At 50.7% G+C, this 19,851-nt stretch overlaps 1 non-coding gene across 1 annotated transcript; it reads right to left on the bottom strand.

Moving 5' to 3' along the window:
- Positions 1-8,410: 8,410 nt before the first annotated feature.
- Positions 8,411-8,483, bottom strand: Trnar-ccu (transfer RNA arginine (anticodon CCU)). Its single transcript has one exon. It is a non-coding gene; the product is annotated as a tRNA-Arg (tRNA).
- Between the last annotated feature and the right edge of the window lie 11,368 nt (positions 8,484-19,851).

Genomic DNA, 19,851 nt, shown 5'->3' on the forward strand with positions numbered 1-19,851 from the left:
ATCAAGCTCTCGAGTGGTGATCGGGAATCCGTGAAGACGGCCGACTGATTGGCTGGTTGCTTTAAAATATATTGTACAGCGGCGCGAAGTCTGGCCAGCTCACCAGCTGCCGTAGATGTCTTGAAGCTAAGTCGAGCGCTGACAGTAGTGTGCGCCGAAGGGATCCAGTTCGCTGCCGCCGGTTATGTAGCCGTCACTCAGCCATTAGAGTACGCGTGAGTGTGCGCTCCATAGTTGGTAATGTGTTCCAAGGCGAAGAAATTTAGAACCGACGCCGGTATGCATGCCTCCCACCTAAAACCAGGCACAGCATTTCTAGGGAGTATCCACGGAGGGAAGGAGAGAGGCAGGCTCTGCTACACCACGAAGGCATAAACGGCAGTTAGAGGATACTCACACTGCTTTGCCGCAGCGTCCAGTCGCGTGCGAAGTAGTTTCATTATTTTTTTATTTAGAAAATACTGCAGGCCTTTTTGAGGCCCAAGCAGGAGTGGGGTACAGATACAATATTCTGATACACATTAACATTGCAAGCAAAAAGTAAAGAATAACTAATAGAAGCAGCGCAAGGGAAAAAAGGAAGGGTATAGTAAAGCCGAGTTTTCGCATACAAGGCATGCATGAAAAACATGAAGAACAGGAAAAAAAAGAAGACCATTTATAACGCCATACAACAAGCAACTGAAATGGGGAGAACACAAGACAGCTGAAATTTTACATGTTAAGAAAATTTTCAATTGACCAGGGTACATCATTTGAAAGAAATATGTGGCCGGGGAGGGCATTCCAATCTATTATGGTTCTTGGACAGAAGGAATGTTTAAACTTCTCTGTACGTGCAAAAATGGGAGTTAACCTACAGGAATGGTGATGTCGTGTGGGTCTAGTGGTTGAAGGCTGAAGGTATAGGAGTCGAGCTTTAAGTCCTGATGCCAGAGATGAAAAAGAAATTTTAGCCTACGAAGCTTTCTCCGACATTCTAAGGAGCTAATTCCATTTGCGTTCATTAGTTCGGTAGGAGAATCAGACCTTTTATAACGATTATACGTAAAACGAACTGCAAGTCTGTTAATCTGTTCAAGTTTGTTAATATCTTTCTTATAGAAGGGGTCCCAAACAACACATGCATATTCTAGTCTAGACCTAATTAACGAGTTGTAAGCCAACAGTTTAACATGCGGGGGCGAGTATTTGAGCCTGTGTCTGACGAGACCAAGTTTGCGACGAGCAGATGCGCAGACAGCATCGATATGTTTGGACCATGTCTGCTAATCGGGGAACGGAAGTTTTCTGCTCTCTTTTATGGTGCCTACTGTAGAGGTGGTCTTCGGAACATGAAGACAGATTTGTATTAGTTCGCCCTGCAGTCCCTCTAGAATTTAAATTTTCTTCAGATAGAAGAGTCGAGGAACTGAGGCTGTAGTGGAGTAGGTCATCGGAAAGTGCGCCATATAACCTTGAAAGACAGCTGACGCACCATCCATCAGGGCTGTTGTGGAACATGCCGTAAATACAGTGAAAGCTCGTTAATCCGGATATCTAGCGAGTAAAAAATGTGCGAATTTTCAGAATTCCTAATTATCGAATGAACAGTAAGAACAGTTCCATTACCCATCTTTTATGCAGCCCTTTACTTTACGGGGAAGTCGGTGATGCTAGTTTGTCTTCTGGTGGATAGCTGGGCGTAAAGAACAAGTGTTGGGACGTGCGACAATTCGTGCAGAGCAAGAGTATTGCATTGAGCATTCATAGCAGAAATATTCCTGAACAGCGAGAGCATTCCTACCTTCTTACACCGTAGGACCCACCGCGGCTGTTTACAGTAAGGTAACGTAAGGGATTTATTAAAATAGAAAGCGGAAAAGGAATGGACTGGGGATATTTTGAACTCATTTGGGAGTTCAGCATGCAGCCCAGTCCGGGGGAAGGGGAGAGGGGGAATGAAAGGCGATAGGTTAGAACAAATGGGGACAGAGAAAGAGGGAGAGAAAGAAAGAGATAAAGAGTGCGTAAGGCTGGCCAGCAGGCATTGGGCTACAGCCGTTTGATGAGGTCGGTAACCTCGAAGAAGGCCAGGACAAGTCGGAATGCCTCCCGCCTGATGGAGTTGGGGCCCTTCGGGAAAAGCAGGTCCATCAGGGTGTGGCTGGACAGCCCAAGACGCTTGAGTGCGGCCCCAAGCTCTGCTCTCGGGGCGTCGTGCTGGCGTCTGAAGCACAGCAGGTGCTCCGGGGCCTCGGGCACTGGGCAGTCAGCACATGTGGGCGACGACCGGCGGCCTTAACGGTGCAAGCGGGCTGCCACATTGCAGCAATCGAGCCGCATGCGAAGGAGTATGGAGTGGGCGTCCCTGCTCATGCGGCCAGGCAGGACCTGTGGAGCTTTGCCGCTGACGACCCTGGAGTCCGGGTGCATCGTCTCCACCTCCCGCGCCAGGATGGGTTGTGCGGCGTCGAAGGGCTTGAGGTCGCGACAAGAAGGAACCCCCTCCTGGCGACAAGCACCTCTGTGCAGGGCGTCAGCCACCTCACTGCCGATGATGCCGGCATGAGATGGCAACTAGTGTAGCCGTCGGTCACAACCACGGGACTCAACCAGGTGAAACTTCGCCGCCGACGACCGCTCCACGTAGCCGCTGGAGCTCGATAGCTGTTCCGCCGCTCGCAGCCGCAAGAGAGCGAGCCTGAAGTCGGTGATGGTGACGGCCCCCTGAATCTGGTTGCTTTTCTCCAGGAGCAGGTCTGCAGCAAGGTACAGCTCGGCCAGCTCTTCATGAGTGGAGAAGGTGGGGAAGGGCAGGCAGTACACTCGATTGGTGCCAAGCTCCATGGCCGTGCTAGCGGCTCCAGCTCTGCCCATGGACGGTTGTACGGACCCGTCTGTGTAGACCTCAGGAGGTCGGTCGTCTCGTCCTGCAGGCCAGCAACCTCCTTATGGATAACTTTGTTGGTGTTGACCGCTTGCTACGAATACCCGGGAGCGTGGTGCTGATGCGAAGAGCTCGTCCGGTGCCAGGTGGTGATGTCTAGAGGGGGGACGTTGCGGCAGCTGTATGTTACTCACGTAGATGGACGCCAGCATGCCCATCTTTGAGGAGGAGTGGCTGCGGTAGCGCTGCGGAAGGGCTGCCCCATTCGGTGTGTTATGGAGCTGGTGGATGTGGGGCAGCCCCGTCTGCAGGGCTCGCAACTAGATGGTCCAGTTGCCGGCATCTGTGTAGGTAGCCGGAGCAGGGGAAGTGTTTGGGAGGCCCAGGCAGAGGCGTATGGCCCGGCGCTGGTCCATCTCCAGCTTCTTCCACCACAGTGGCTGCAGGTGTATCAGTGTCAGAGCATACAGGACGGCCGAGGACGCCATTCCATGAAACATCCGCAGGGCCATGGAGTGCGAGTAGTCCTGGCCTCGTGCCAGCAGCCTCCGCACGTCCCGCTGGACTCCCACCGTGCGCTGCTGGAGTGCCCTCACCGCTGGGATCCAGGTCAGCCGGCAGTTAATGAGGAGCCCCAGGTATTCTTGGGCACCATGGGAGCGGCCGCTCAGGGTGGGGGGGGGAGGGGGGTAGTCCTGCGTGTCTCGTAGTCGCGTGGGTGGTACAGCATGGCCTTTGTCTTGGTCTCGGAGAGTTGCAGGCCACGGCTTCTCAGGAAGTCTGCGATCACCCGCAGCACCTCCTGGAGGCACGCCTTCACCTTGGACAGCTGTCTTGTTGGCCAGTGCATCCAGATTGCGACGTCGTCCGCGTAGTCTGCAACTCCCACTGGATACCGGAGCCCAGTGGGAATGCAGTCTGGCCGGGGAGAGAGCACCAACTTGAAGAGGAACGGGCTCAGCACGCACCCCTGGGACACCCCAGAGCGGACGTCTCGTGGGCTACTGGTCGCCCTGCCGACCTTTACCCGAAGGGTCCGTCCAGCCAGAAACGCCCGTATATACCTCCTCAGATGTCCCATGACGACCATCCCATCCAAGGATTCCAGGATGGGGATGTGGGGGACAGAGTTGAACGCCGAACTAATGTCAAGGAAGACGAGGTAGGCACCTCCTCGTCGTGGCGCGCCTGCTCCAGCAGGGAGGCGACGTTCCCCAGTAAGTCAGCGGTGCAGCAGTGCCGCCGGAAACCACTGTGCTGCTTTGGGAAGACGTCGCGCTGGTCAGCTATCCACTGCAGGTGGGCCAGGACAGTGCTTTCCATGAGCTTGCCGGCCGCCGACATGAGAGTAAGGCAGTTTGCTGCCCGCGATGTACGCTTGCATCTTCCCTACTGCACGGGGGGGGAGCAGGTGAGTGAAGGGCGGCACGTGGTGGCTCACGTTTCGAGAAGGGGTTTGTGCGAATTTTGAGTGGTGCGCGCGTAAATTTTCGTTGAAACAACAAAGGTCCGCGGCCATAGATCCGGGACATTTTTGAAGGGAGGAAGTAGAAACAACGAATTATCCGGATTTCCGAATTATTGGAGACCGAATTCCCGAGGAGTTACTGTGCATGCCTAGTTATGGTAGCTTCTCTTTAAATCTGCGGATAGGCGATTTTCTGTCAGATGTCAGTGGAAGATGACACCGAGAAGCTTGGGTTATTATCGTTTGGTATCCATACGCGCCTGTTAGCTGGTAGTTGGTGGCATTCCGCTTCGTGGTGGCAATCGCGCTGTATTTTGTCGGGATATTGAATACAGATCTCCCGAGAAATTTCCCAATCTAGCTTACTGCAAGCGCAAACCTCAGGCGGAGTGCACGCCTTTTAATGTCTGAGCCCATAATGAGATATCATATGCGTATACGTATATTTCTAATAACTGCGGGAGGCATCTGTCACGGCCGGTCACGGAAATGTGAAAAAGAGTCGGGCTCACTATACGCCCCGAGGAGGGACACAGTGGATGACGTATGCAGGGATGTCTTTCCATCTGCTACAGACATGTAGATAAAGGTAATCAAACATCCAGTTGTACATCGTCCAGAAATTCCTGCAGACCTTATTGCTATGCGAATAGGCCAATAGAGCACCCAGTCATACGCAGATTTGATATCAATGACGGCTGCGGTGGTTATGTGCCGTCGAATCTTTGTGTGCTTCGCATGTGTCGACTCGCAAGGGCTATCATATTGTCAATGCTGACCTGTTCCATGAGGAAGGCAGACATGCGATGAATAAACGCTTCTTTCAGTCTGATCCTAATCTAAGCGCACCAGTGCCATATTCCCTAATTAGCTTGGCAAAGCAGCTGAGAAGTGCAATAGGCCATTACAAAATCGATATGAGTGGTGTCTTCGCCAGGATTTAAAACTGGCACGATGGAGCACATTTCCACTATGGTGTATGTCAACCAGGCTACCAGGAACGGTTGAACATTGTAGGGAGCCGCCGCTACGCATTGACACCTAGATTGCATATACCCCATGACTGAACCCGTCTGGGCTTGGATAGGACGCTTCCTGAACTGAGGACAGAGCACCTTCGTGTTCCGCAATAAAGAATATAATGAGCCCATATAACGAGTGCTCGGAGATAGAAGCTTTACGGTTCTCAAAGCGTACGGAGGAAGTAACCCCGGTTCAGCACTAATTGTGGCACAGAAGCCGTTCAGGTGATTCACTTAGAGTCCTGTATACTTATGGTATATACGCCCTGCTATCAATAAGATATTCCAAGGCAGGGCGCGCGCTGGGGTCGGCATTCCTGTCAGCCGTCCTCGTGGGCAATGAGCTGTGCATACTGATAAACAAAAACATGTCATAAAGCACACCCCTTGTCTCCTACAAAAAGGGAACGGATTCCAAGAGACCTGCGGGCAAATCCTTTTAACAGCGAAGCTGTTTAGCAATTCATTGAATCCGGCGTTTCACAAAACTCAGTATAACAGTATAAAGAAAAGAAATCACTAGAACTGGCGGGACACCAACCTGTGTCTGGTTGATCAATGGAGCAAGAGACAGCCGTCTTACCCACTAGGCTACGACCGTGAATTACTACCCGAGAGTCAAACGGCTTTCTCACTGGGCCGTGACGGCGGGGAGAGGAATCACGCCACCTGCTCGACATAGAACACGTGATAGAGTACACATTGCACCTGCGTGCCTAGTTTAAGTGTGCGCGTTCCGTTCGTTCGTCTGGCGACGAAGATGGAGTAAATGTATTACGGTCGCGAAGAAGAAACAAATCGGCTTCAATCGTGGACTTAAACTTTCGTGATGGTTGTGAAGGTTGCGTACAGCTTCGCTGCCTTCAAGTCTTACGGGGTAATGTGAGCCTCCTTGATTTTGGTACACTACGCTGCAGGATGTCCCAATGAAACACTGTCAGAGCTGTGTAGAAAAATATGGTCGATGGTCTCGGGCTTTCAGCTTATGCTACAGGTTATGTTCTAAGGTATGCTTAATCCTTCCTCTTTGAGCCGTGGCTTTACAGTAGCTGTAAAAGCGAAACATTTAAACGATAACATTGGAGGCCATCTATGAGCCCGCTGCAGTTTTTCCTTTCGTATCATCACTCTTTTTTCAGAGTTGCGGGCGAGCCCGCTTCTTGTCGTCGTCGTCGCCTTTCCAACAGTGAGAAATTCAGAGCCACCTGACGCGCTTGTTTCGTGGTCTGCGCCGAAACTCTCGCGGGAGTGTAATGAGCGATGACCACCCCCTTCGCGGGTTTCCTTTTACCGTATTTGTGCTCGCGTACGGTGCCGTCATTACCCACAAACAGGACAGAGCCGTGGCCCCTGTATGTAGGAACGTAGCACTTACCTCTCTGTAAAGGTCCTTCCAGCAGGCAAAGGTTTGTAGCGTATCGTCCCACTCTAGCCGTACTTCGATGCGTGGAGTAGGGTCAAAGTGCCGCCGGTGTAGTTTAGACCTGGGCAATTCAGTGGTACTGGCCTGGCCAGCACTGTGTTGATGCTGCCGCTTCGGTATGCTTCTGGTATTATCAGTATTGATAATGTTTATGGCTTCGGCCTTCTCCTTGAAGGGAGAAAGGCCCGCAGAACAGGGTAGCACATTTGTTGAACCGAAGGTTTTTCCGGATACTGTTGGGCTTCGTCACTCCAACTGTTTGTAGAGCATCCTGACCGTGCACCTAAGCTCCAGTTTTTTTCCTCAGAAATTCCATCACCAGTTTTGCGTGTTATGGTAATTGTCATGGTTGCCGGCTCCCAACATCCACTGTTGGCGGCTTCCTCGGCGTCCGCCTCGCCATGAGCTGGTGCGAAATATCGTTGCTCCCCAAGGGCCCTGCAACACTTCCGTATGTTTTCAATCACGCGCTTTCGTTGTGCCCGTACCAGCGACACACGGTGCATTAAGGCCCATGACATTCTCATTTAACCTTTTCAGTAAGGAATGCAGGCGCAATGTCCTACATGGTAAAGCAATGACAATGTCCGCAGCGACATCGAACTGGTGGGGCACGTTTTCGATATAGACCCCAGCTTTAAGCTTCAACGACACGGTGGGTGTTCTCGTGGCTCTCTCGGCCTAGCCCAGTGCTCGGCCCTTTCTTATCGATACCCCCGTTTACGTCGTTGTTCGGAACGTTTCACAAGAACTGGTGTAAGTTCAAACGGACGTCTTAAGTAGTTACCTGGGTCTACCAAGAGACCACGGAGCAAGAATATATACAGGAGGCTAAATGGCCCATTGAGGCAAGCTTGGGGGAGCGACCGGATAATGTCACAATGAAAACCAACGCGAACTACAAAGCTTCGTAGCTGCTACAGGGAAGATGAGGGTATTGGAACCTGATGGACGAAATGATAGCGGCCAAAATTGATTCCGCGGCTGCGCAGTGAAATACCGATTGCGGCGACCACGCTCTTTCTTCTCCCGCAACAGATTCCGGCACCATAACCTACGCCAAGTGCTTGCGACGTTGTCTGGCTGCCGTAGGGAGTGTCGTTTCCCCTCCTGTCTTGTTCTTATTCCGTCCACGAAGCACCGATATTCCGGCACAGTGCGCCTATGGTGGCCACCAACTTATTCACACCGTCGTTGTTGCCACGTTGCCATCCACATTTGATTGCCAACGTTGCCACCCACATTTGATTAATTTGGTATGCTCTTATAGTGCTAGAACATCTGGACGCAGCCCCAAAAGAACCAGCGTGTCTCTGGAGTCCTGGCTACGGTATTGCCTTGCAATTGGGTCAGCATGAGAAAAAGGGTAGCGGTAAAGCCAGTTGGCAATTGGGTCAGAATGACTTGATAAACTTCAAATTCAGCAATCTGATTTTTGCTATCACCGCCCCACCGCGCCGCAAACTGCACCTTCAACAGCGCCCGACATCTGCGTCCTCAACTCACTGTGACCGTAATAAGAATCATGAGCACACGGAGGCGCTCACCTCTCGGCTCCCTAAAAGCCGTAGGGTTATGATCTCAAAGCGTGTAAATGTCAAGAGCAAAAAAGCAAAAAAAATCCTGCTCACCCCCGGTGGGACTCGAACCCACAATCCCCGGTTTAGGAGACCGATGCCTTATCCATTAGGCCACGGGGGCGCACATGTTTATCAGTAATTGCACAAATAGACGTTTCACTTGTCTTCCATTCAACACGAATTTTATTTCTTGGACCTTCTAGAGGGAAAAAGGATAAGGCTACTAAAGCCATAGGTGTGTGCTGTTACAATATTTCGTAGCCGCGACCTCTTGAATAAGTGGTAAACACACAGAACAGTGTAAAGGCTCATACCCACTTATGCACCAGGCATTGACCAAATATTAATGAAGGCTATAGGCAAAATAGGAATGCCGGCCTCGACCGGTCTAAACACTTCCAACATGAACTAGATGAACCGCTTATCGCTTGGCTTGGCGCCATTCGAATTGAAGTCACCGACGACTAACACCGGAAAGTGTTGATCACATTTCGACCATGCAAAGTGCGTGAAAACGAATTATCGATCTCCGCTTTGGGATGCCTGGGGATATGTATATGTATACCGTAAATTAAGATTCCGTCTCTTGCATAGTCATTAGATCTATTCCCACAGTTAGTGGCACTGTTCTCTGTTCTCCGAAGTAATTGGCAGTGAAAGGTTTGCGGTATATCTATTCAGCTTCGCTGGCCATTCATCTTCACAGACTGAAAAATTTCCTGGAGTATAATCTCTATACTTTTTTGTTTTTGTGGGTCAGGTAAATCTTCGAATAATTCTTATCCACGTACTTTAAAGGCGATATGCAGCTCCTAATATATCAAGTATCTCGATTGCCCTGTGCGTGCGTGCGTGCGCGCGCGCCTGCCTGCCTGCCTGACTGCCTGCCTGTGCCTGCGCCAGGCCTGAACGACAATTCAGGAATTATTTCAATTTCGGTGGGTAAATCCATGCTTAACAAATACACCCAAGATTTTGGTGCACGTTTTACATGTGATTTCACTGCATCATAAATCCTTGTCCCGGTGTAGCTTCGACGTATTAAACCAAATTTTCAATTCAAATTCGGAGTTCAAGAAATTTCAATGAAGTTGATTTTGTTCTGATAAGCGCAGTTTTGAATCACGTTCTATCTCGGTTTCCTCAAAAACCCTATTCCTCTAAACTCGTGGTGTACAGACTGGTAGGAAGTGGTGGCGGTAAAAGTGCAGCTTTCGCGTTGTGCGGTAGTACTGGGGTCGTGTGCGCCCTTATAGTTGTCGTGCTCCCCGCCTGCGGCTGGGTTGGCTTACCCAACTACGGCGAACTAACCCTGGGTGCTCCATTCTTGCGGCGGGAGACTTTAATGCTCCGCACTGTGGCTGGGGATACCCGTCTTCAAGTGAGCGTGGGAGATTGGTGTTACAGCTCTTCACCGATGCCAACTTTACACTTCTGAATGACATTACTATCCCAACACGCCGGTGTACCCAAGTACGGATGCCCCCCTATTCACCTGACTTGTTGTGGTGGCTGGGTACGCAGATGGTCTCTTGGCAACGCTAAGCGGACTGTTGGGGCAGCGATCACCACCCAATTCGCATCGGTCTCATTCCGGAGTCAACAGGTCGCCTTCGTCGCCGGTGCACAGGGGTCAACTGGGTTACCTTCCGATCTAACCTCAACGCTTCCATCTCAGCGATCACCCCAGACCCCACCGATCTGCTTCGCCGTGTTCTTGCGGATGAAGGAGACCCGCCCAAAGCCTGATTCCCGTCTCCTGAATCTCTGGGCCAAACGTAAACAAGCTGAAGTAACTGCCACCCGGGACCCTTCGTCGATACCTGCCAAGCTGCAGTATCAGCGCCTCACCGCTGCTGCTAGACGGCACGAGAAAAGACTGTCCAGGCAGCGCTGGATTGACTGGGGCGCTTCTCTTGGTCGTCATCTTCTGCGGCGTATGTCTGGCGCACCTTTCGCGCCATGGAATATGGTAGTCGCCCTCCGGAAGCAGCAGCCAATGCTTGCCTTGCATCAAACAAGGATCCGGCACAATTGGCCCCCGGCGTTGCCACTGGTGCCAGGGCTTTGTTTCCTGCCTTGGATGCTGTGCAGTGACAATGCCGGTTCCGTTCCCCCTTCCGAGCAGTGCGGGCTTACCGCCAACTCATGATGCCATTTCTGGAATTCAGTTGCCGTTCACAATGGCAGAATTCTTGGCGGCGATCGATCGAGCTAAACTGAGGACTGCTGCAGGTCCCAATGGCATTACCTATGAGGTATACAAAAATATTGACCCAGCTCTCACGATGCTTCTGGACTCCGTAAATCAGGTGTGACTATCTCGTCAACTCCCTGGATCCTTGCTTCGGGCTGATATTGTTCCAGTACCAAAGCTCGGGAACCCACCGCGCGAACTTCACAACTTACGGCCAATCGCTTTGACAGCTACGCTATTCAATCTGTTAGAGCGGATGCTTGCCACATGTCTTCAGTGGTGGTTTGATACTTTTCAATGGTATCACCCGGCGCAAATCGGATTCAGGCCTCATCTTGGTACTGAAGATGGCTTGTAATACCTGTCATCTATGGTCGTGGTGGAAGGCCGTTCTTGCCGTGTGAGGACTGAACTAGCTATGGACATGTGCAAGGAGTATGACAACGTTGCAATATTACAAATCCTAAGTTGTCTTGGCCTCCCAGACAAAGTCTGTGACTTTATCCGATAAAGTAGGGTCAAAGTATCCGATAAAGTAGGGACACTTTGTTCAACACCGGTCTTTTTCTATACGCATCAATGGTGGAAGCTCATCAATGGTGGAAGCTCATTTACACCAGTACGCGGCGTACCACAAGCCACTGTTCTGTCTCCGCTACTTTTTAACATTGTCTTGTTGCCGCTAGCTTGGCACCTTTCCACCACCTAAGACTTGTATTTCCTCAGGTACGCAGATGACATTACTGTCAGTTCATACAGACCTGTCCCGGCAAGCAGAGTGCCTCCAGCATGCCTTAACAGACTGCCAGAAATGGTGCGAGTATGCGGGCCTTACCCTCTCTCAAGAGAAGACTGCTGCGCTTCCAGTCGCAAATGCTTGGGGCCGTCGCTCCCTTGCATTATCTCCGATCGCACTGCAGCTGAATGGGTCCGCCATTCCCGTTATTGGACACCTTCGGGTTCTGGGGTTGGAGACATCGGCTTCAGGTTCAGCGGCTCAGTGGCTCCGATCTGCCTGACAGAAAGCCGGAAAAATGCTTCACCTTGTTCGCTGCATCTCCCAGAAGTCTGGCGGGGCCCGCTGGACGATTGCCTATTCTCTTAGTGGGCTCCGTACTGCAGCCAAGGCTCGTGTACCAGGCACAGTTCCAGCACATGACGCAATGGCACTGGGACCGGCTGGAGGCTATTAACAGGGCCCCCATGAGCACTATTACTGGCCTCCCCCGAGTAACACCAGTTCCACAGCTCCAAGCAAAAGCCCAGTTAAACACGCCACATGAACTCATTCATCAGCGTGGACTGGTTCCAGAGGCAGCTTCTCCCGTCGCGTACATGGGCCAGCCGCCGAATGCGATGCCAGCCTTTTCCGCCGCAAAGCCACCCTGGCTGTTCTATCAGGTGACGGACAACAAGCCTCTGACAAGGCTACACGTTCGTACTTCGGGCCTTCACCAGCCTCCACATGCCGTCCTTTATGTCCCTGACTACGCGCCTGAGACGCAACCGCTGGTTGTCCAGGCTTTTGTGGACGCTGGGGTATACGACTGCTTAGTTACCGTGGCCTTGACGTGTCCCTTCTACCCTGCCCTAAATCAAAGCTGCGCGTACAAGTCACTCCGTGCACTCCCAAGCCTACTAGCAGAACATACTGCCATTAGGGATGGCCTTCAGGCGCTTGCATCGACTTTGACTACTGGAGACAAGCTGGAACTTTACACGGACTCAACGGCAGCGATTCGGGATTTGCGACGCGTTGCGCGTTGTACAAGCTGGCCGCACGCATTCACGAGACTTATCCATGCCCTGTCCGCGTTTCGTGGATTCGCCAGGACATGCTTTCTGCCCACACAGCGGCGGATCGCGCCTGTCACAGGGACCTCCCACAGCCACTACCATTTCTTCCAGTATCTACGATATAAGAACTGCTGGTGGAAAAGGAAACCCTCCGTCGCGCCACGCGTGTTTTACTTCCGCCGCGTGAAACTAACCTCCCCAGTGGGCTCGCTCGTTGTAACAAACACCAGCACAGAGGAGGCCGAAACTGGCGCCCTTCTATTGGCCGTAAGGTATGGAGAATTCCAAGGAAAAAGCCTCCAAATAATTACGGACTCTAACAAAGCCGTACAAAACATTATAAATGACCGAATCCACAAAAGGCTCACAAAAATTTTACCTCTAAATATCACTAAGTTCCAAAATATCATTTGGACACCGGGACATGAGGAGCTTGAGGGTAATGAGAGAGCAGACCAAGCTGCGCGAGAACTTACTAACCGCTCAGCCGGTAGTCCTAGCTTACTCACCCCTCTCCCCAATACCTTCGGTGAGCGACTCAACATTCAAAGAAAAGCCAGAGCTCTATTTCCACCACCAGATAAAAGCTTAACAGCTGCAGAGCATCAGTCTCTCAGACAAATACAGACGGACAATCGCAACATCCTCAGGCTATCGAAGATGTTCCCCGAGAAATTCTCAAACGCATGTAATAAGTGCGGTGAAATATCCACCCTATTCTATGCATCCTGGGGTTGTCGTACTATATGGCCCTCAGTAAACACCAACACCAAGTCAAGTTATATGAGCTATGGGAGGCAGCTCTGGCCAGCTCTGACCCTGGGGTTCAGAAGTATCTGATCTTTAGGGCCAAGACTGGAGCAGAGGAAACAGGGGCCCTGGAAGGAGGGAACCTACCCTAGTCCAACCAAGACATTTCATTTCACATAAACGTTTCATCTCTCCTCTCTCTCTCTCTCTCTCTCTCTCTCTCTCTCTCTCTCTCTCTCTCTCTCTCTCTCTCTCTCTCTCTCTCTCTCTCTCTCTCTCGCTCGTTGTGAGGAGGTCGTGCTGCGGAGGCTTCGGGTTGGGGTGGCGTTATCCCCAGTAGTTACACATGCTTGGCCTGCCCGCTATCACACGCCGTTTGCGGAAACTTGTCCCTTCTGTGTGCTTCTTGCGTCAGAAGCTGACGTTCAACATTTGATGTGGAATTGCCCAGGCCTTAGAGACGCCTAGCGCAACACCTCCGAGGCACAGGGCTCCATCCTGGCAGACTCCCAGATCTCAAGCGCTGGATATGGGGGCCCCAGCACCGGTCTCATCTTGGATTTTTGCGCATTACGGGTGCAGTGTTGTACCTATGAAAACATTTTCTTGTGCCGTAGGGCAATCTTTCGCAAAAAAATCACTGATTTTCATTCTCATCCAATTATCATCATGATCAATGGTTAGTTGCTTTCAGTAGTTCTGCCCCCTTTCCCGGAATATCTATCGCCATCGCTGTAATTAATGGGCGGCGCAGCGGCACTGTACGACTACACGATATCCTCGCGTCGCCGCGAGATCTGGTGTTCATCTCGAGACAACTGATGGCGCGTTTCCGTACCAGGGTGCTTCTTGTGCTGGCTGTGGCTGTCTGGGTCGTCTTCGGTTGCCTGGTGGTGCGGAACTTCCGACTGGTAAGGTACGAAGACGACGAGGGAAAGAGTGGTGTCTGGTACGACTTGGTCCTGCTGACGCCAGCGCGTGGCTGACCACGGAATCTCAGGAGTGCCCCGCACCGCGGGGCACCAGCACTGTCAACCAAGTCGACGAACGTGCACATTAGCAAACAAAAAGTCTTTCGGCGAATTGTGCTTCCAAGGCTATTTTCTCCCTACTGCTGCGTGGTTCCTCACATGTAGCTGCCTCTCTCGATGCTACATTTATGGTTACCTGGTCGGAGGCGGCAACCGGGGAGCGGCTGCGGAACGTCAAGCTTACGCCAAGAACTGTTAATTAACATGACGATGTCCAAGAATCCCTCCCAACGCCTCTTCTGCGCTCGGCTGTAATACCAGCATTTCGTCATGTCGGACTTGTTAAGAGGACATTTAGACGACTGGTGGCATTTTGCGACTACGAAGACGTATGTTTAGGCGAGCGGCCTGGAATTAAAGCTAACGAAGTATAAAATATAGTTCATTGACTGTGCACGTGCAAGTAACAAAGCTAGTTCGCTGGGATGGCGCCCAACTTAGTTCTCTTTTAGATGCCGCGACTTCGTCGTGAATACACATTCACACCTAGTTACGAGAGTGTAGTAGTCGATGGGGGAAGCGTCAAGCCAGGTGCAAATATGAAAAACAATGTTGGCAGCCCTTCCACGGTTTCGGCCGATGTAGGGCTTTAGCAGACAATGCATTAGTTTAGTCTTGTCATTTGTACGTTGCACAAAGAGAACAACGAATCTTTCGAGAACAACGAGAAGAACAGCAAACAGGATGAGAACAACAACGCGGCGCGTTCGGCCCTGTTAGAGACTGCGTCAATTGCCCCATCTGTTGCGCCTACTTGGCAGTTTTGCCTGAGCACGAGTTTATCAGTCTCTCTTTTTAGCATGGTGGTTGCGTCGAAACCGAGCAGACTTCTGCACCACGCCACGCGCTCGCAATCGCGCATAGCCAACGTAATTCCGTACTTCTTTGCGATTCCATGCATTCATTATCGTTAAATTAAGCACACCAGCAGAAAGGGCGCGGAAAAGTTGGGCGACGCTGAGAAGAGAAAGCCGCAGGAGTTGTGCCTTACCGGTGGCTTCCATGCCTGAAGGTAGCGCCTTACATTAAAGAGTTAGCATTCACGCATTCACGCAAGTACTTAGAGCCGGCCGCAGCAGCATTTGTGTCAACTGCGTGCGCGTTCCTGAATGTGCTTCAGTGGTCGTTTCAGTAGTTTCGTATGCCCATAAAAAGCACCAAAACACGAGGACAGAAGCTTTACTAGGGCTTTTAATCTTAATTTTTTTTCTCCCGAAATGTTTTTAAAACGACATGAGAAGGCACAATTGCTGCCCAATAATGGTGTATGCAGGATTTAACATCGCGGGAGGGTGAAAGGTGACTGGACAATAAATAAAAGATATGTAATAAAGAGAGAAACTCAGAAAAGAACGCAAGCATAATACATAAATAAAAACGCGGGAACGGAATAAATTCATCTTTAAAACAAAAAGAATGCTGCCTTCCCACTACTGTGAACATGGAAGACCAGCGAAGTTGTATTCGTAAATGCTAACCACGTTGGGTTATGTGCGGTGATTTACTATATTGAGCGAATAAAAACAGACACATAATTTCCTTAGAACTGATTCAGTATATTTCTGCATGATACAATTTATTTCTGGACAGTTTCGGCAAAACCAGAGTTACAGCTCTTTTCTGCAAACATACTGCCTCTATAGACGGCTATGTACTAACAGCAGACAGGAAGTCTCTAACTTTTGCAACTTCCCTGTGAACTGAGTCATTATTAAAAGTGAATTAAAGTCGGCGTAAGGATACATTCGTCTTCGCAACCAGTTTTCATGTAATTTGTTTCGGCATAGTTTCGATAAAAGAGGAGTTAGAGCTGTTAGCTGTACAGCTGTAAACAGGAATTACAGCTGTATACGGCTATGTATTGACAGCAGGCGGCAGTTTTGTAACGTTGGCGTAAACTAATTATGACAATAAAATAAAACTTGGCGGAAGAATATTGTCGTCTCAGCGGCTTTATTTAGTTATATTTTTCCAAAGGTACCTATATTAGATGGAGAGCTGAACAGCATTTTCCAATAGCTCGCGAGCGAGCGCGTACTATTCTTTGTGGACAAGCGCAATTTCGGTCAGAACCTAGCTCAACCAGCTACGCTGTAAAACTTCGCGGTGCCGTGCAGTACTCTACACGACCTTCCAGTTGTCTTGTTCATTTTCCCCCGTGGAAATCGCAAATTCCTCACTGTCGTGTGAGAGCCGACATCGAAGTCTTGCTTTGGAGCTTGCAAAATCAAAACGAATATGGATAGTTAGTTATTTGATGTTAGCCACAGTTAGTGCCCTTGTCCATCCCTCCCACCTCCATTCTGCCTCATAAATTTTCTTTCGCACTCCAGTTCCTGACAAGTTGCAAAGTTTACAGTAGCCTGTACTTCTGAGCGTCAATCCGTCGTGGTCTTGGAGATCGGCTAATGTATTTGTTTTGTTTACAAGCAAAGCCCTCAAAGACTTATCAGTAATGAGATTCGCAATGTTATACTGTTGCGTCTTGGTACACGTAGGCGTAAAAACAGGGTGGTAATGCACCTATTTATTAGGTGTGGCGCTTAACTGGTGAGCGAAGATGGCTGATTGACTCAGGCACGCGAGCGCAGGATACGGGTACGTTAACCCCGTCGTCTTCAGTCCCTGCCTACCGCACATGGCACGTACCCTCACCCGGAGGGTTGCACGATGCCGACAGACATTCCTTGTGGTACACGCCCCAAGAAGGAGATTGTCCTATTATCTACGCGACAACACTTTATTAAAGCGAAAGATTTCTTAGTAGGGCCGATGGCGTCCTGTCTAAAAAGTAATGCATTTCCCCATAGACCGGTTGGTAAACCGAAAAGGTCTGACCCACTAGTGTACTCATAAATAACCCCTCACGAGAATGAGGACTTCAGCAGACAGACACTATTGCCCTTCACCCGCACAAGGACCGTCGTTCCACGTTACCGTGTTCCCGTTCCTGGGGAGAGACAACGGCATGACATTCTGCTTTATACACCGACCACTGCCTCGGATAGGGTGCGGGATGACCCTCCTTGTTCAGCTCCACACTGATGTAAGCAGAGGGATGAGCCGCCACTTTATATTTTGAACTGTGGAACCATGGCGTCACTCGTCGTACCGCTTATCACTCATACGAGGTACTGTTCATCGCGAATAGGTGAGAAAGGGCCTCAAGATGACGACGATGACAACGCGAGCGCCACATGCACACACATTGTGGTTTCTACTAATGACGAAGCCAGTCGAGGCGTGCGCTAATTGGTTCTTGCAACTTTTATTGCTTACGATGGCTCTGGTCCAATTAGAAGGAGTAAGGGGTGGTATAGGACAGTGCAGGCAGTAGTCGCCTTTGGGCACGGAGGTTCATGCCGCAGAAACTTGCAAAAGGTGCTTGAGTACTCGAAGAATGCGATGTTGACAGCCAGATGTGATGCAGGAGTAGCTATGGCGCTTTTAATGGAAGATGAGCGATGAGGGTCAGTCGGTTACTGCCTAAAAATGTGGGTCGGTAGGGGAAGTGGGATCATGAGGGGGGGGGGGTAAGAAGTCAGGTATCGAAAGAATTCGGGACAGCACCAGACAAGAAGCGGGATATTTGCTGTTTGGGAGAAGCAGTAAGGATATGTCGGTGTCGAGAAAGGCGTGTACCATTTGCTTTGGTTGATTGTAGGGTTTAACGCGCCGACGCAACGCAGGCGGTGAGGCGCGCCGTAGTGGAGGGCTCCAGATTAATTTTGACCACCTGGGGATCTTTAACGTGCGCCGAAATCTCGTACACAAGGGCGTTTTTGCTTTACGCCTCCATCAGAAAACCGGCCGCTGCGGGCGTACCATTTGCGGAGTGCTACACACGAATAGTAGTCATCGTCTAGAAACTTGTTAAAAACTACCGCTGATTGTGCGGAGAGATGAAGGAATTTTTAATTAAACGGCGGGGGCAGTGGAGGGAGGGGTTGGAACCGGGTATTTTTGCATTTTTCGTAATGAACAAGTGCATCGCCGGAGGAGGTGTTGAGAACGGAGTAGGGGGTGGTGTTGAGGATGAAGGGGGATGCCTTGTCGAGAGGAAATCAGTAGAGATGTGTTAGCGCAAACTTCACTGCGCAGCCATATGGGCTTCCTGGTCCTCCGGCGAAGAAGGAAGCCTGGGACCAGAAAAGGTTCCCGGCCTTGAACCCAAGCATGCAGTCGATGCGAGTGTTAAGTGCTGTATGGAGGAGGGCCGACAGCCGGTTTAAGGTTTGATGAACAAGGGAATGTGTTGAAGAGGGTTGCCTGATAATCTGAAGGGCTGAAAATGAGTCAGAGAGAATGATATGCGAGATGGAATGGTGGAGGTGGGATCAAGCATGAGGAAATCTAAAGCGTGCATGATGGCGTAGAACTAAGCGTCAAGGGGTGTTACATGAGGATTATGAAGAGTGTTGGAGCCACAAATCAGAAAGAGTTCAGGGGACTTCAAGGCGGTGCCGGTGTAGGATGAATTGGGACTAGCATCGGTGAAAACGTCTATTTCTTCTCAGCACTTGTTCTGAGAAAGAGAGGCAATGGCTATGATGCTGGCACATCGTGCAGAGCGGGGTATGGTATGGGACCAGGCACTGTGGAGTCAGTGAAGAGGTTTCATTGCCATGGAGGCAATGGGGATGGGAGGGTGGATGCTGATAGCGGTAACTTAGCATCACATGCAATGAGCTGAAGACCTTACTGCGTGAGGTGGTCTTTTAAAGCTGACTTGATGGTCTGTCCCTGGATGATGCTTTCAAGCGGAGGGGGAGAAACCGCGGCTTGAAGTTTGGCAGTTGGACTATGCTTAGGGACCACACTGATGGTAAGCAGAGTCACCGGGTGCTAGTAGGCGGCTCCCCCGGCTAATTCAGCAGAGTCAGTCCAGCGCGTTACTATAGTAACCAGGCACCTGGGTATTGGCCAGATGTCGCTCTTTGTCCTGTTCAAGTAACGCGGACGCGGCATGCGCTTGCTCGAGTATTGAGTTCATGAAAAAATTACACCATCTTCCCGTGGGGAACCATGAGGAGGATGCGAAGAATCATAGCGGTTCCGTGTAGGTTCCATTGTGTTGCCGTTCTTTTGTTTCATTTATCGGAGCACGAATGGGAACGTAGTGTGAACCCCCATGTAGACACAGAGAAATGTAGAGAAATGTAGAGACAGCGAAGAGACCGACACCGGCGTTACCTGATTGAACACCTCCTGGTTCTCGTCTTTCTTTATTGCGTGCTCACGCTCCTACCCCGCTGCCCACCCTCTTCGTCCTCTTCTCTGCTTGAGCTGCAAGGCGCGTGACGCTTTCCGCCACAGCTTTCCCACGGGACATTCAAGATCCTCCTCTAAAGTTTTCAGTTCGTCGTTTCCGTTTACGTTCAGCTTCCGTGCCTTCGTTTTATCAGTAGCTTCTTGACGTAGTTTGAATGAGTCAAGGACATAAGGCGCATTCGTAGCACTTGCTCCTGTCTCGGATTTGTAGCGCAGTGGGAAGAGCGCCACGTACCTACCGTTGCGGCCAGAGAGTCGTGCGATTGAAACCAGGTGCCGCTAACTATTTCTTTTTTTATAGTGTAGGGGGAGAGGTGCGGACGGTCGGACGACGGAAGACGGACGACGGAGTCGAGAGCAAGAGATGCTTCACATCTAAAATTGGAAGTTTGAAAAATTCACGGCCAAACGAAGCGTGGGTAAAGTTACAGCGCCAGCAGCAC

Source organism: Haemaphysalis longicornis, unplaced genomic scaffold, assembly GCF_048455015.1.
Source record: "Haemaphysalis longicornis isolate Haplotype H1 unplaced genomic scaffold, Haemaphysalis longicornis Haplotype H1 scaffold_1, whole genome shotgun sequence".
NCBI classification, from domain to species: Eukaryota; Metazoa; Arthropoda; class Arachnida; order Ixodida; family Ixodidae; genus Haemaphysalis; species Haemaphysalis longicornis.